General features: G+C 35.1%; 2 protein-coding genes across 2 annotated transcripts in view; one reads left to right on the top strand and one right to left on the bottom strand.

The window, feature by feature from the left end:
• The window catches only part of LOC121375272 (39S ribosomal protein L28, mitochondrial-like), an 87,307-nt gene that overhangs the window by 25,628 nt on the left and 47,710 nt on the right, over window positions 1-13,969 (bottom strand). The gene's annotated exons all lie outside the window — the stretch shown is intronic.
• Window positions 1-13,969, top strand: part of LOC121375271 (flocculation protein FLO11-like) — a 29,379-nt gene that overhangs the window by 1,210 nt on the left and 14,200 nt on the right. The gene's annotated exons all lie outside the window — the stretch shown is intronic.

Raw genomic sequence — 13,969 nt, 5'->3', positions numbered from 1 at the left:
TACTAGTATATATATATATTTTTTTTTCAATCAGTTTATTCTAGAGTCTGTAAACCAGCCAAAGTTCCCCATTCCAAACAGTTAAAATAATAACAATAATTATTAAAAATCAATGAACAAACATTAGACTAAGTATACCGTACATTCACCACTATATATTTTAACAGAATATAATACCATTAATTTTGTTCAATGTAATGGCAAAGTACAATTTTGCTAAATTCAACATGATTAAAATAAGAATGTTCATTTAACAATTATAATCTGTAAATCATCACAATTTATTTTTGTCCAGCTACACCAAAGAATGATCAAAAACACTAACAAATATTTTTAGACCAACATTGGACAGGTGTAGTGCCAAAAAAAAAAAGGCCTTGTTTTTAAAAGTGTGTGTAGGGCGACTTTAGAAAGTAGTTAGACTTGTTGACAGGTGTATCAATGAGCAATCAGTACCCAATGCTTTGTTAGCGAGAGAGCTGCCTGGAGACTGTCACCTAGTAGTTTTATGTAACTCCCACAGAGAAGATCCACCCAGCCATCCCCCCACCATTATCCCCGTGTCAGTGGCAGACTGGACAGCTGTAGCCGGTGGTCAAAGTAACGTCCATGTTCTCCCGACCTCACCTAATCACTTGTGTCAGCTGTGGTCAATGGCAATCTCAGATTGTCCCTTCAACAACACTTGACACCTACAATTGCAATTTAACACAAACCCCACAGTCATAGAAATGGTTTCACTTTCTGCCTTTTAGCCCTAATCCCTTGCTTAAAGTAAACCAAAAGGGATGCTCTATGGATTGTGGAGTTATTTCACTTGTCTGGTGGTCACAATTGTGGCTCTGACATTGAACACCCATAAATCCCACAACAAACAATGACCACACAGGGTTTTTCTGAAAAATGCAATTTTGGTTCTAATATCTTGTCTAATTTGGATGTCTTGAGAGTGTTTTACCGGTGTGTCTCCTCGGTGAATAGCATTCCAATACACAATTAACTATGGGCTGAAAATCAATTACCATAAATTAGAATAATGAACCCAGTAATATGTGGCTCAGTACATTATTAAACTTGGCTTACAAGAAAGGGAACTAGGGAAGAAACCTGATGTTATTAGATACCTGCTACTGTAAAGCGAAGGAAAAAAGGTTTAATCTTAATAATCAAGAATATCAGTAGCAAGTGTACTTGCACCAGTTTTGGTTATAGAAAAATAGGCCTTTAGTTTCTGTTCTCAATTAGTAATAAACAAATAAAGTGATGCCAGTTAAAAGGTAAGTATAGATCTATTCAGCTATCATAATATATATTAATATTATTTTTAAAAATCCAAATTGTATAAACAGCTTTAAATATGACAACTTGTTTTTATAGCATTCTGTTATCATAAAATAGTAATATGATTAAAAAGATCTAAATTATATTAACTGTTTAAAATATAATTCTTTTTTCTCCATTATTTCTAACAGTTCATATTATCAGTCTCTCCTTTATTCCATCCTGCATGGTCTCCGAATTTAATGAGAGGTTTATCTTTAGCTACATTGTGCCACGATATTGATTTTCTCCACCAGGCCAGGTGTTCACCTTAACTGCCATGTGCTTGTTTCCGTGTCAGGCTTTTAAAACTGCCGCCCTTGTCCACGGATAACCAATCTCACATGAGCTGATGCTGCTCCACTTCCTGGTGGAACACACCACAAACACACAAACAAGTTATTTACAAGTTTTAACCCACTCTGATGGCCAGTAACTGGCCAGTTTGTAACCAGTGTTGTAAATCTGACTGTACCCATGCTCATGACACTTTCGTGGCAATGATGGCCAATGTTGCCGGTTGTTTATGTTGACAGTAATGGGTGCTGGGTGCTGGGTTTTCAAGGGAGCATGGCCATTACACTGGTCATCCTGCAGCCGATGTGATGAGGACAGATTTCATACCTGATTACAACTGAAACACATTACCTTTGAAATTCACACCTGGCTGTCGAATGCAGGCTTACCTTACATACAATTCAGCATTCTGTTTGTGGGTCAACATCCTAACATAAATCTAGATAAGAGATTGTATGGTATATTCATAGATCCGTGTCAACGCAAACATTCGACTGTACTTTTAATGTCACTGTGACTGACCTGGTCACAGAGGAATTTACCTTTTCTGTTTTAAATAAAAAGAAGTTTGCACTAATGAAAATGCTGAATATGTCTGTTTATTCAGTCTATAAATACTGACTACATAATGGTATTTTAAAAACAGAAATCTGTTATTTTGTTTATATGTGTTATTATTCATCATGCACCCAGCTATATGTAAATTCATAATATATGGCCTCATAAGATATCTGACCTCATTTTTAATACAACCAGCATTAGGGCTTGTAGGTTTGAATCCCTGTACCAGCTCCCTGACTCATCGAGGAGGTGTAAGGCCAATACCACTGACTTCTTCTCTCTCACTTAACACTAACAATTAACTCCTGTCCTGGACAGACATCCAAGGGATGTGCCCACAACAACACACTTGAAAATAAATTTAAAAATGAAAAGTAAAATATAAATGGATGCTCCAGAGTAACTTGTTCTCTAGATTATTCAAAGCAAACTAATTTTTACCTCAAGCATGCTCACCCTGGAATATTCCTTTTTTTGCACTACTAAAAACACCAAAATGGCAAGAAACATTGGATTTGCCAATCTTGATAATTATAAAGTTAATATATATATTTTTTTAATGACACCACTAAAGCACACTGAAAATATTTTATACTAATAGGGAAGAGTACCAAGTAATGTGTGTCAATGGGGGGGGGGGGGGGAAGTTAAATTTGTTTCAAGTATTCTCTAGGTTACTGAGTGCCTCCTCCACTATAAATCAAAGTGTATACCTAACTGTGAATGCGAGGGTTTTGTATTACACCCACTGCCACTGCGAGTGTCTTGTATTACACCCACCGCCACTGCGTGGATCACTGGCAGGACAAGCTGACTGACAGACTGGTGTCCGTGAGGAATCGGACAGGTGCCCCGTCACTCTGAGTGTAGGACTCGTGGATGCTGCGTCCACTGGACAGCTCTATGGGCTAGCTATCAGGCCTGATTAGTATACCAAATCACTGCCAAAACAACCATGAAATTATTAGCCTGCTTCAACAGCCAGGCAGATAAGTGACCAAGACATGTCCGGTATGCTATAACAACCCATGGAGATGTTATGTAAGAAGCCTGGAGAAGTGCTTTGAAGGATGGTTATATATGATTCTACTGATTTGCACTGCTTTTCTAAAAATGAAGTAGCAAATTCACATCAGTAATGATGGGAAAACATGCAAGAGTTAGGCAGCCCTGTATGTAATAAGTCTTAAAACAATAAAACCCAACTCAAAAAATTGAAAAAATAATTCCCATCATCACTGTTTTACAATAGATGAATGTTGGATTGCGGGCAATAACACAAAAATGCAATAATAACAACAACAAAAAAGAAGAAAAAAAAGAAGATCAAATCAACTCATTTCTAAAAAAAGCAGTTATTAAAACAAAGCATGGAAAAGTGTTACTTGTAAATTGCACGAGATCATACTTCAAACTATCAGAAAAAAAAGAAAAGAAAAAAAATTAGTTTCCAGGAACCCAACCCTACATGTCCATATAAAATGAGGTTGACAATATTTTTTTAATGTATAATTTAAAACATTATTTTTAATTAATATACAGATCTAATATGAACCTGTAGGGGTGAATGTACTTTTTAAAATAGCTGACCTAGCACATTAACTTTTTTAGACACTAATATACTGAAACTCATAACAGTTTACCAGTGTTAGTAAATAGATATTTTAAGTATTTTTTTTTTTTTTATCAGTAAAAACAAAAACAAATAACAAAAAATCCCATAGTTAACAGTACTTAGTTAAATAAAAATCTGATTTTCTTCCTCAATTGCATAAATCTGGTTCTGTAGGACCCTGGTAGCAAACATTATCCAACTTTATATAACTTATTTATCCCTACCATCAATGAGCTTTTCTCCACCCATGCAGATTTTAACAAACATAAAACCCCCATGCCTCAAAACTTCACACCAATTTAGTTAATTGCTACAGAGGGGTGGGTTTGGTGAAAAATAATAATTTGCTGTCTGAAGTCAGAGATATTGGATTCCTACAATAGATCAAACTAGTACATTGAGAGAAGACCCAGCAAGGCCAGCTTGTTGGCTAACTGGTCAAATTAAAGTGTCTGGACAATGGTCAAGCTTCATTAAATGATCAAGCCAGGCTGCACTTATTGAATGTTTCTCCACAAGCCTAGCATCTCCGGCTTGCAGCATTGAAAATAAATCCTGGGGGTCTTTTATGTGAAGCGACTGGTACAGGCCCCGGTGATCTCTCACAAAAAAGAGAGGGATTTGCTGATAAATGATGGATTAACACACCATAAAACATCAAAGAGGACACAATCCAAGCCAGTTATACACAGTTATCATCTCATAGTTTGTTAATTGGCCAGTGCTATTCACTGCCACAGTGGTGGGTAATTTCATTAGGTGGACCGATTACACCAAGTGGATGCTGCCCTCCTAGTGAACAGTTATGGCAGCACCCAAGCTGTAAGCAGGGCTAGCAGGGTAAGCAGAATACCAGAACACGTTAGATATCAGCGGCTAACAGACAATTAGGATGGGCAGAACACCACGGGTATTGATATACCCATTATTGGTGGGTATTTATTTGTAATTTTATCAAAAATAAAAATTAAAATGGGCAAACAAAAACTTTTTTTCTCTATTACCACAAATGAAAACAGAAAAAATTTTCTGTCAATATTATCCATGATTATTATCAAAGACTACATATGTTTTTTAAAAACAAAAACTAAGTGTAATACTGCAGTTCTGTTCAATGGTTTCTTTTCTGAAGTTCATTAAAAGTTTATTTGTATTTATATGTATTTTAAATACATTTTTTTAAAACTATTTTAAGCCATGTTATCTTGAAAAAACTAAATTAATTCAGTTAGTTATGTAAATTATAACATGATAAAACATGTTTCAAAATGATACATTCGATCACAATGCCAAAAATAAGATAGACATTTTTATCTGAATTTCTTTTCAAAGATGACATTAGCATTCTGTTTGAAGATGATCATTAAAACTATTACCTCATATAAAATCTTATTTCTGTACAGTTGTTCACTTTGCAAGGTTCACAACCAACAAGTGATTTGTCCATAATGGAGCTAAATAAATATCATGATAGAACTCAAAATGATGACCCTATTACTACATTCAATATTATATGACCACAGAGTCACAAATTACCATAATGATACAGGAAGCCAAGTCCACTTTATGTAGCTTTTACTACCGAACCACTTCAACTATTTTTAAAAGCAAGATCAAACAAATTTCTAAAATAATTAATACAAATCTTTTACAAAATCACAAGTCCAAAATAAGATCAAATTAAGGAAAAGTTACATAAACAGAAAATTACAGAGCATTAGCAGATCGGGTGTAAAAATCTCATTTCTCCACTTTGCCAATTTGTCTCCTCCAAACAAGGAGAGCTGCTAAGGTGTATAATTTGAGTGTGGCTGGTGGCCAGACCGAGCCGCATCACCTGTGGATGATGCGGGGACATGCTGGGATAAACACGGTTTGCATCACTTTTAAATCCAGACTTGTGCTCAGACAATGGGCAAAAACAACCTCACACAATCATCATTACGGGCCTACGGTTTTGACAAACTATAGCTAGCAAATGCTTGTATTCTTTGCAAATTTAACTCTAATTGGTGCAGTCGAAAAGATCTGCAATTATTTCTATTTGACACTGTTAAGAAATAACCTTTTTTGTGTGTGTGTGTGGAAAAAGCAGGTTTTAAGGTTTAAAAGCACAGATGTTTGCCAGTGTATACAAAATTATTTAATAGCCTTATACAATATACAAGATACTGTTAAAGCAGAAATGTTTATCTGTTTACAAAAATTATTTAAATTTGTAATTATTTTGCAATACATGCATTTAGATTATATTGATTAAACCAAGAGTTACATTTAAAGAAAAGGTTTCATAAAAATACAAACAGAAGAAAAACTAAAGCCAAAAGATGTGTATTGTATTCTAAGAATATTAACAGCAAAATAGTGAAATTGAAATTAGCAATGGAGGAACAGTAACAACCCCACAAAGTGTTCCACTTGATAAATACTTGACATTTGCACATAACATTCAGTGTTTAACACACACCATCAGTTCCACATGTTAAATTCACACTGATCTCGTAATTGTGTGAAACTATAATGGCCGCTCTTGCATCAAGTTTTGACAACTTTATGGACTTTCGCATTCCAACATGAAAATTAGCATGGCCCCTGTGACATGACCCCTGGTGCTATAACCCATCATTCAGCCATCTTGCCCAGTGGACACACTTGCTTCACCAAGTCTCCACTTAGCACCAGCAGCCCGACAGAAGATTGTCTTCGGACAATCTGTGGGGAGTGTGACCATCACCCAATGAGATGGGGCAGACCCCCTCCGAGACCCTATCTGCCCTGCATCACAGTTCTCATGGTGTGGCTGAACACGGTTAAGATAAGAATATTAGGGATATATCAGCCTATCAATTCTAATGCTATTCTCTAATCAGCAGTTACAGGAATTAGATAATATTTAATAAATACATTGTGGCACACTTGGTGAGGGGCTTTATCATTATAGAGATGGCTAGACAGAACTGATCATTTCATAGATAACTGCATGTATTAGGCAGTGTAAGCATGACACAATTATTGTGAATAAAAACAGTGTTCAACAAATGTTTGAGAAAGTCACACTAACCCTCACGTAAGCTTTGGCTAGTGCCCTATGTATTATGGTAATACAGCTGATAATTTCCACTAGCACAGACCAAGGGCTAGTGGATTTATTGAACCCTGATAAAAAGAATGTTTGACAATGACACTTCAAAGTATAGCCTACAGTTTTACCTTTACATAGCAAAAAGGCAAGATATATGTATTACTTTTCCAATGTGTGACAATGACATCAATTTTTTTTATTAAGTTCAACATTAAAAATGTTATCTTATATAGCACCATTTCTAAAACAAATTTTAAGTTTAACATCAATGAAACGTGATTTATAGTTACACCAATTTATGTATGTTCATCTCAATGCATGCTTAAAAAAATTGAAATTGATTAAATTATAATTAAAAGATTTATCACATGTTATTTACAAACTAAAATGACTAGCATTTCTGTTACTAGGTACCGTAGTCTGATACTCCCACAAACTCACACAATCATCATCCTTAGAAGTGCTATACACTACCCTAAAGAGTTTCTCTAATAAGGACCACAAACAGTGGTGGTTGTATCTGGTGTCTGCCAGGGACTGGGACCTGTCAGACGGTGACTATCACACCAACTCCTTGTCATCAAGACCTCAAAGCTCAATCACCTGTGTGTCATCAGCCTTTCACCGGAATATGAAAAATGATCAACCTCCTTCATTAGGCAGGGCTTACTGAATGTTGTGATAAGAGGTGTTGTCAGCCATGATCACTCGGGCAAGATAATCACACTGGACAACACAGTGAACAGTAGAATATTGTAGACAGTGAAGAGTTAATATGATGCTTTTCATAATAACATATATACACATATGGTACATACTGTATTTAATTAAATATACTAAAATTATAGATAGAGTACATGTTTCAAATATTTACCAAGGTATCAATTCTAAGTAGAATTACAAAAATCATTAAATTTTAGTATGACCTGAAGCACATAATTATACTGACATATGGTACAGTACATCTGTATTTAATTAAAATATACTAAGATTGTAAATAAAGTGTATGTTTCAATATAAAGCAGAATTTCATAAAACAGTTTTAATATAAACCTGAATGCACATTTGGATAACAGATGGAAAAACTCATACCATTCCATATTTTAGTATGAAGTAATTAGTGGTATGAAAGTAGGTTTGTTTCGCAAATTTTATTAATACTGATCTGTTAATAATAATCTTAATTGTTAGTCTTAAATCTAGTTCCTACTAAATTGTAGAAAGTAGAAAGTAGAAAGTATAGGAAAACACTTAGTGTCAGTATGGCTATGATTAAGGCTTTGATGTTTGTAAAATCAAACCAGACACAGACCCAGAAAACCACATTCCACATCAATTCATGGCTCTACTTAGCAACTGTGACAAATCACATACCGCCATCACCTTTGTTCCTGCACATCAGTGACACACTTGTCCCATAATTTTTTTTACTTCAACTTTGTCAAATGGCTCCAAATGACCACCACATGGGACTGACTGGACACGACCCAGACCCTGCAGTGTCCAGCCCGGACAGTAACTGACCACCAGGCAAGAGCCCGCACCTCTCTGTGTGTATGTCTGGCACCCCGGGGACCTATAAGTCACGGGGACATACCTTGATAACAGGGAGCTGGAAACAAGACAGACACCATTTTCTGACACGGCTATCTCCACCTGCTCGAAAACTAAGTGTGAATTATCTACCCTTTTGATCCCACGACAAAGTCTGCTACTGATAAGCTAAAGTTAAAGTTTGTTTTGTTTAGTGACACCACTAGAGCATATTGATTTATTAATCATTAGCTATTGAATGTCAAACATTTCGTAATGTTTTAAAACAAAGTCTTGCAACTTTTTTTCATTGGCAACAGACAGGACGACATATACCAGTCTTCATTATACCACTTGTAGGGCACTGGTTGGGATTTGAAAAAACTAATCAGAGAATAAGTTCTTTGAGGTGGTTCGATCCTATAATGCAAACACCTCAAGCGAGTGTTCTACCAACTGAGCTAGATCTCACCCCTTATCCCAAATTAAAGAGTATATTTATTGCTTATTATCTCTAGTATACTTTTAGAATTACTAAATTATTCTTGAGCATACATACATAAATATATATAAACAGTTATTCACATTTGACAGCAAAATGTTTTACATGTTTTATAAATACTGCTTACCATCTTCAAGAAGAAACATAAATTTGAAAAGGAAGCTTAAAGGTTGTAATACCAGATTTTCTAGCTAAGTGCTGTCAGTTTAGTTTGGCCTGTGAAAGCTAAACCAGGTATAGTTAATCTGGAATAAGGTAAAATATTTCTCACGTCCAATTCAATCTCAGCTCTACAATCGGAACATGAAAAGATAACGGTCAAAAACTAGCGGACCAAAATCATCCGACATTCTTGTATAATCACAGCATGCTTGATTTGCTCTAAAGTAAATATTTTTGACTTGAGTTCATATTACTCTAAGAATACACAAAAGGTCAAGACTGCAAACAGACTGAACAAAAAGCAAGGTTGAAAAAGCACCCATTTTGGATGGCCTAATGACAAGCCTAGAGCCCTATTCGGTGGGAACATCTAATGTGTGGATTCAAAGAAAGTAACCCCCAGATTGCTTCACTGTGCAGCTTCACTGAGGCATGGTGCAAATCCCACCCCATAAATCCTCCCTTCAATTTGCATTCACTCAAGTGAACAAGTACATTAGACAGGTCAGCCTCTTGGAATTATTAAAGTCCCTGTCCATTTAGTAACAAATTCAAACTGTTTCTCTGTAGCCTTCAATATTCAGCCTCTCTATGTTAATGTTTTCCATCTAGGAGCTAGATGACACCTACTTCTATTTTCTACTTATATAGATAGTATCAACTGTTTTAATTGCCAAATGAACAAAATGGTCGCAATGTTTTAGTCGCCAGATGAACAAAATGGTCGCATATTGGTCGCAATATTAAAAATTTAACTGAAATACATGGTTGGCACAAAGATTTACTAGAATTAAATGTTGAAATTATTTTAAAATCTGAAACCAAATTTGCTACTTATAATATTACACAATATTGCACAATAACGATGACACGGTCACCGGGTACAGTGTCTTCTAGTGCAGAATACAATCTGCTCAACAGAAGCTTCATAAACCACTTCTTACAGCTGGTCACACAGATTTACAAGCTGGACTATATGATGGCACTAAAATGTGAGTTACATCCCGACATCCTCTTTAAACTACATTTCCTATCCATTACTGGGGTCATTTACAGCAATGGGCAATTGAACATTTATTTACAATGTTTCCACTCAAAACATGTGGTGATTTTCTAATGGGCTCTATAGAAAACAGATGTTTTCCAGGGAAACCATCTAGCATACAGCACCAAAGGAACATAAGCATGACACCCAACCATTTCCTTGCCACAAACCAGTAGTAAAAATAAAATTGTGCTTAGATGTGTTGTGCATCTAGGGGTGAGGTATTTCAGTTTTTTATGCGATTTCCAAGTAGCCTAAAATTGATCTAAAATGTTGAAAAATTACTTTTATATTAAATAAAGTATTCAACTGTCCAGCTTTTTTCAATTTGAACTTTTTAAAAATGAGTTCAACATTTTATATAATATGATGGCCCTATATGTATTATTGTTGTAAAGAATTGGTATTATCAGAAATCTAAACATTATTAATAAAGACCTCAGAAGCAAATTTAAAAGATGTATCACAAAAAACAAGTCAAGTTTAACATAAAAATCCACAACATAATTTTATTAGATTAATTGTTTTAGTGCAAGAAACATTTTGTTCAGTATCGTGTTGCGATTTGCTACACAAGTTTCAGAGATCATTGCACAATTTTAAAACATTAAACATTAGTTGCTAACCAATTTTCAATTGACTAGAAATATTACTACTCAAAATTTTAAAGTGTTAAAATAACTGCCAAGTATGGATGTACCATCATGTTCAGACTGAAACAATCCTGTTACAAGCTATTATAAATGCACCAGCAGTGGATCATCATGTCGTAAAGAGCCACACCAATGTAAGGTTTATGTCTGAGATGATCTGAATCACACCAAGCAAAGCCCCACATTCTTTAAAGATCTACACCAATATAAGGTTTGTCTGTGAGATGACTCGAAGCCCACCAAGTGAAGCCCAATGTAAAAGAACCACACCAATATTCGGTTTATGTCTGTGAGATGACTTGAATCACACCAAGTGAAGCCTGACGGAGACACTTCTCTGTGACATGGTGTTAAACGTGTGGCTGTCTGCCATTAAATGAGGAAACACCTGTTTGTGTCGTGCGGTCAGACTGGCTCCATTCTTATCGTCCACGGTCTTCCTTTATTCAACTATTTAATGGAGACTTCAACAGGAGTTTTAACAAAACCGGCTATTTCCGATAATTAGCAGGAACACAACAGTCTGTTCTTGTAAAATTCAAACCTCGAACTGAGAATACCTTTTGAGTGATTGTTCATGACAGACAGCACACTAAATATTTTTATTTCTTCTTGTTGTGAAGCAATAAAGCCATATGGCAACTAACTAATGAGTGTTACTTTTACAATAAATTACAGTACCATACCAGTACCAAAGAAAGAAATGTTTTATTTAACGACACTCAACACATTTTATTTACGGTTATATGGTGTCAGACATATGGTTAAGGACCACACAGATTTTGAGAGGAAACCCGCTGTCACCACTACATGGGCTAATCTTTTCGATTAGCAGCAAGGGATTTTTTGTTGAACCAGTTATGGATCACTGGTCGGTGCAAGTGGATTACACCTACCCATTGAGCCTTGCGGAGCACTCACTCAGGGTTTGGAGTCGGTATGTGGATTAAAAATCCCATGCCTCGACTGGGATCCGAACCCAGTACCTACCAGCCTGTAGACTGATGGCCTAACCATGACGCCACCGAGGCCGGTCCCTACAGTTTAATGCAGTTAAATGTGTATGTATACAAATATGTATGTATTTGTCAAAAACAAATATTGGTGGATGTCATAGTATACAGTTAAAGCAAAATGTTTCCTCTCAAGTATAAAATGTGCTAAGATGGAGAATTAAGTACTTTCCTGTCATGGACAGAACTCTGGTGAAGTCAGAGGTTGTGCCCACGACAGGCATGCTTGAACAGTTCTCTGATGGAAGCATGCCAAAAATTACCCACACAGAATTAAATAAAAAGATGACAAAAGTAACTAACCATAACTAATTAGTGGTGGAAACTATTTACACAGTATTGGCTCCAAATTGAATTAGTTAATGTTAATTAGGCAACCCAATGAGATGAAGCTGTGGCCACATGCCATCAAACTCAAACCACATGGTAACAGGCTCAGACTCAGTACTGCATGGGTTAAATATTACATCTTCAACACATAGTACACATGTCATGTCATATTTGAGAACATCTTTATTATACATGGATGTTTTTTCTTTATTCTAGTAATACTTATAATACTAAAAACAAAGTAATTGATTTAAACAAAATTTATTTCATAAATAAAGTTGACTGGCAAATGGCCCATATAGCCCAATAGAAATATATTTACAATTTTTTGTTCTGTAAAATATGTCATTACTATATGTGGGGAGATATTCTAATATAGGCTTTAGTGTGTCTACTAATCCAACTACCAGACATGGAATAAAAAATTATAAATATATTTCCACTTTATTTAGCTTATGATAATTGCAGTAAAATGAACATACAGGTTACACGTCAGTACCTGAAACCCTTGTGGTATAGAGGCAATTAAAACAGTTTCAGCTCAGTTCAAAAACCTTTAAGAAAATCTATAATGACGAGAAACTGCAACCATCAATATAAGAGTGAGAAAAAGATTGTAAAGTATTAGTGTTAATCTTTTTAACAGCAGATACCCACTGATCCACTCAGTCTGTTATTGGTGGTTTATTACAGCGCTCAACACTTATTGTTCTCCTTACAATCGGTTTTTAATTGGAGTATTTACCCGATAGACAGCGCAACACAAATATTTGCCAATCAGCACGCGTGTAACTGCACAGTTAATACACCTGTGTGGTAACCTGCAGACCAGTAGACTAATATACCTACTATATAAGTCACATCAAAGACCAGGCATGTGTTACATGTCGCGCCCAAAACCCTTTAATTATATGCTTCAATGTCTATATCCAAGTTTATGGGACCCTAAAAAATAGACTACTTGTTATACAATGTACCACATAATAAAAATAACTGGAAATTCCTTTTGAACTTAACTGAGTGATAATCTCCTCTTAACAATAATTTTTACATGGTTTTGTGCTGGGCCAATATCAATTTTTAAATAGCTCTGTGATGGGCCAATGTCCAGTTTTTACATACACCTCTATTATCTATGGCAATTAGTGACGGGAATCGGTTGGAATTGCGTCATCCATCAGTGGGTTATAATCAGTTTGCTGCAACAACTGATGAACTTTAGATTACACAATCAGTTACAATAGATATCAACTTGAAAAAGAATTTGAATTCTTTGATAATGAATTTGAAAATCGATTATCATCATATTGTTAGAATCCAACTAATGAATGTTTCATCACTTGAATGATCAGAATGTCACTAATAGCAACAGATAGAAAACTACAACCAGCAATGAATGACATCTTGTATGAACTGGTAGTGGTATATCACATTACTGACATTAATATTTTAGATTACTTTCAGTATAAAGCAAAATATAATGGTACAGTTTCAACTTTACAAAAACCACCAAAATGCAGTGAATAAAGCTATAAGTAACCAGTAAGACTACAGGCAAATGTTGCAGCTTTATTATTATTATTATTATTATTATTTATTATTTTTTTTATTTTAATCAACTATATTATAATTTTAAAAAAATAAAATCATTCAAGTTTGTTTTTTACTACCTAATGTGTACCATTTAACCAATTTCAAAAGCATCATTCAAATGATAATAAATAAAATTCTCTGCCAGTACAAAAGTATGTTATGGACTATCAAAGTTCTACTTTTTTTTAAATTATCTTTTTCCAAAGTACTGGTACTGATAAAACTCTACAAAGTCTATCATCAGACTGGTTTGATGTGCTGTC

Source organism: Gigantopelta aegis, chromosome 6 (genome assembly GCF_016097555.1).
Source record: "Gigantopelta aegis isolate Gae_Host chromosome 6, Gae_host_genome, whole genome shotgun sequence".
In the NCBI taxonomy this organism is placed as follows: Eukaryota; Metazoa; Mollusca; class Gastropoda; order Neomphalida; family Peltospiridae; genus Gigantopelta; species Gigantopelta aegis.
The sequence above is the reverse complement of the archived record's forward strand: the minus strand, read 5'-3'. Positions and strand labels throughout refer to the sequence as shown.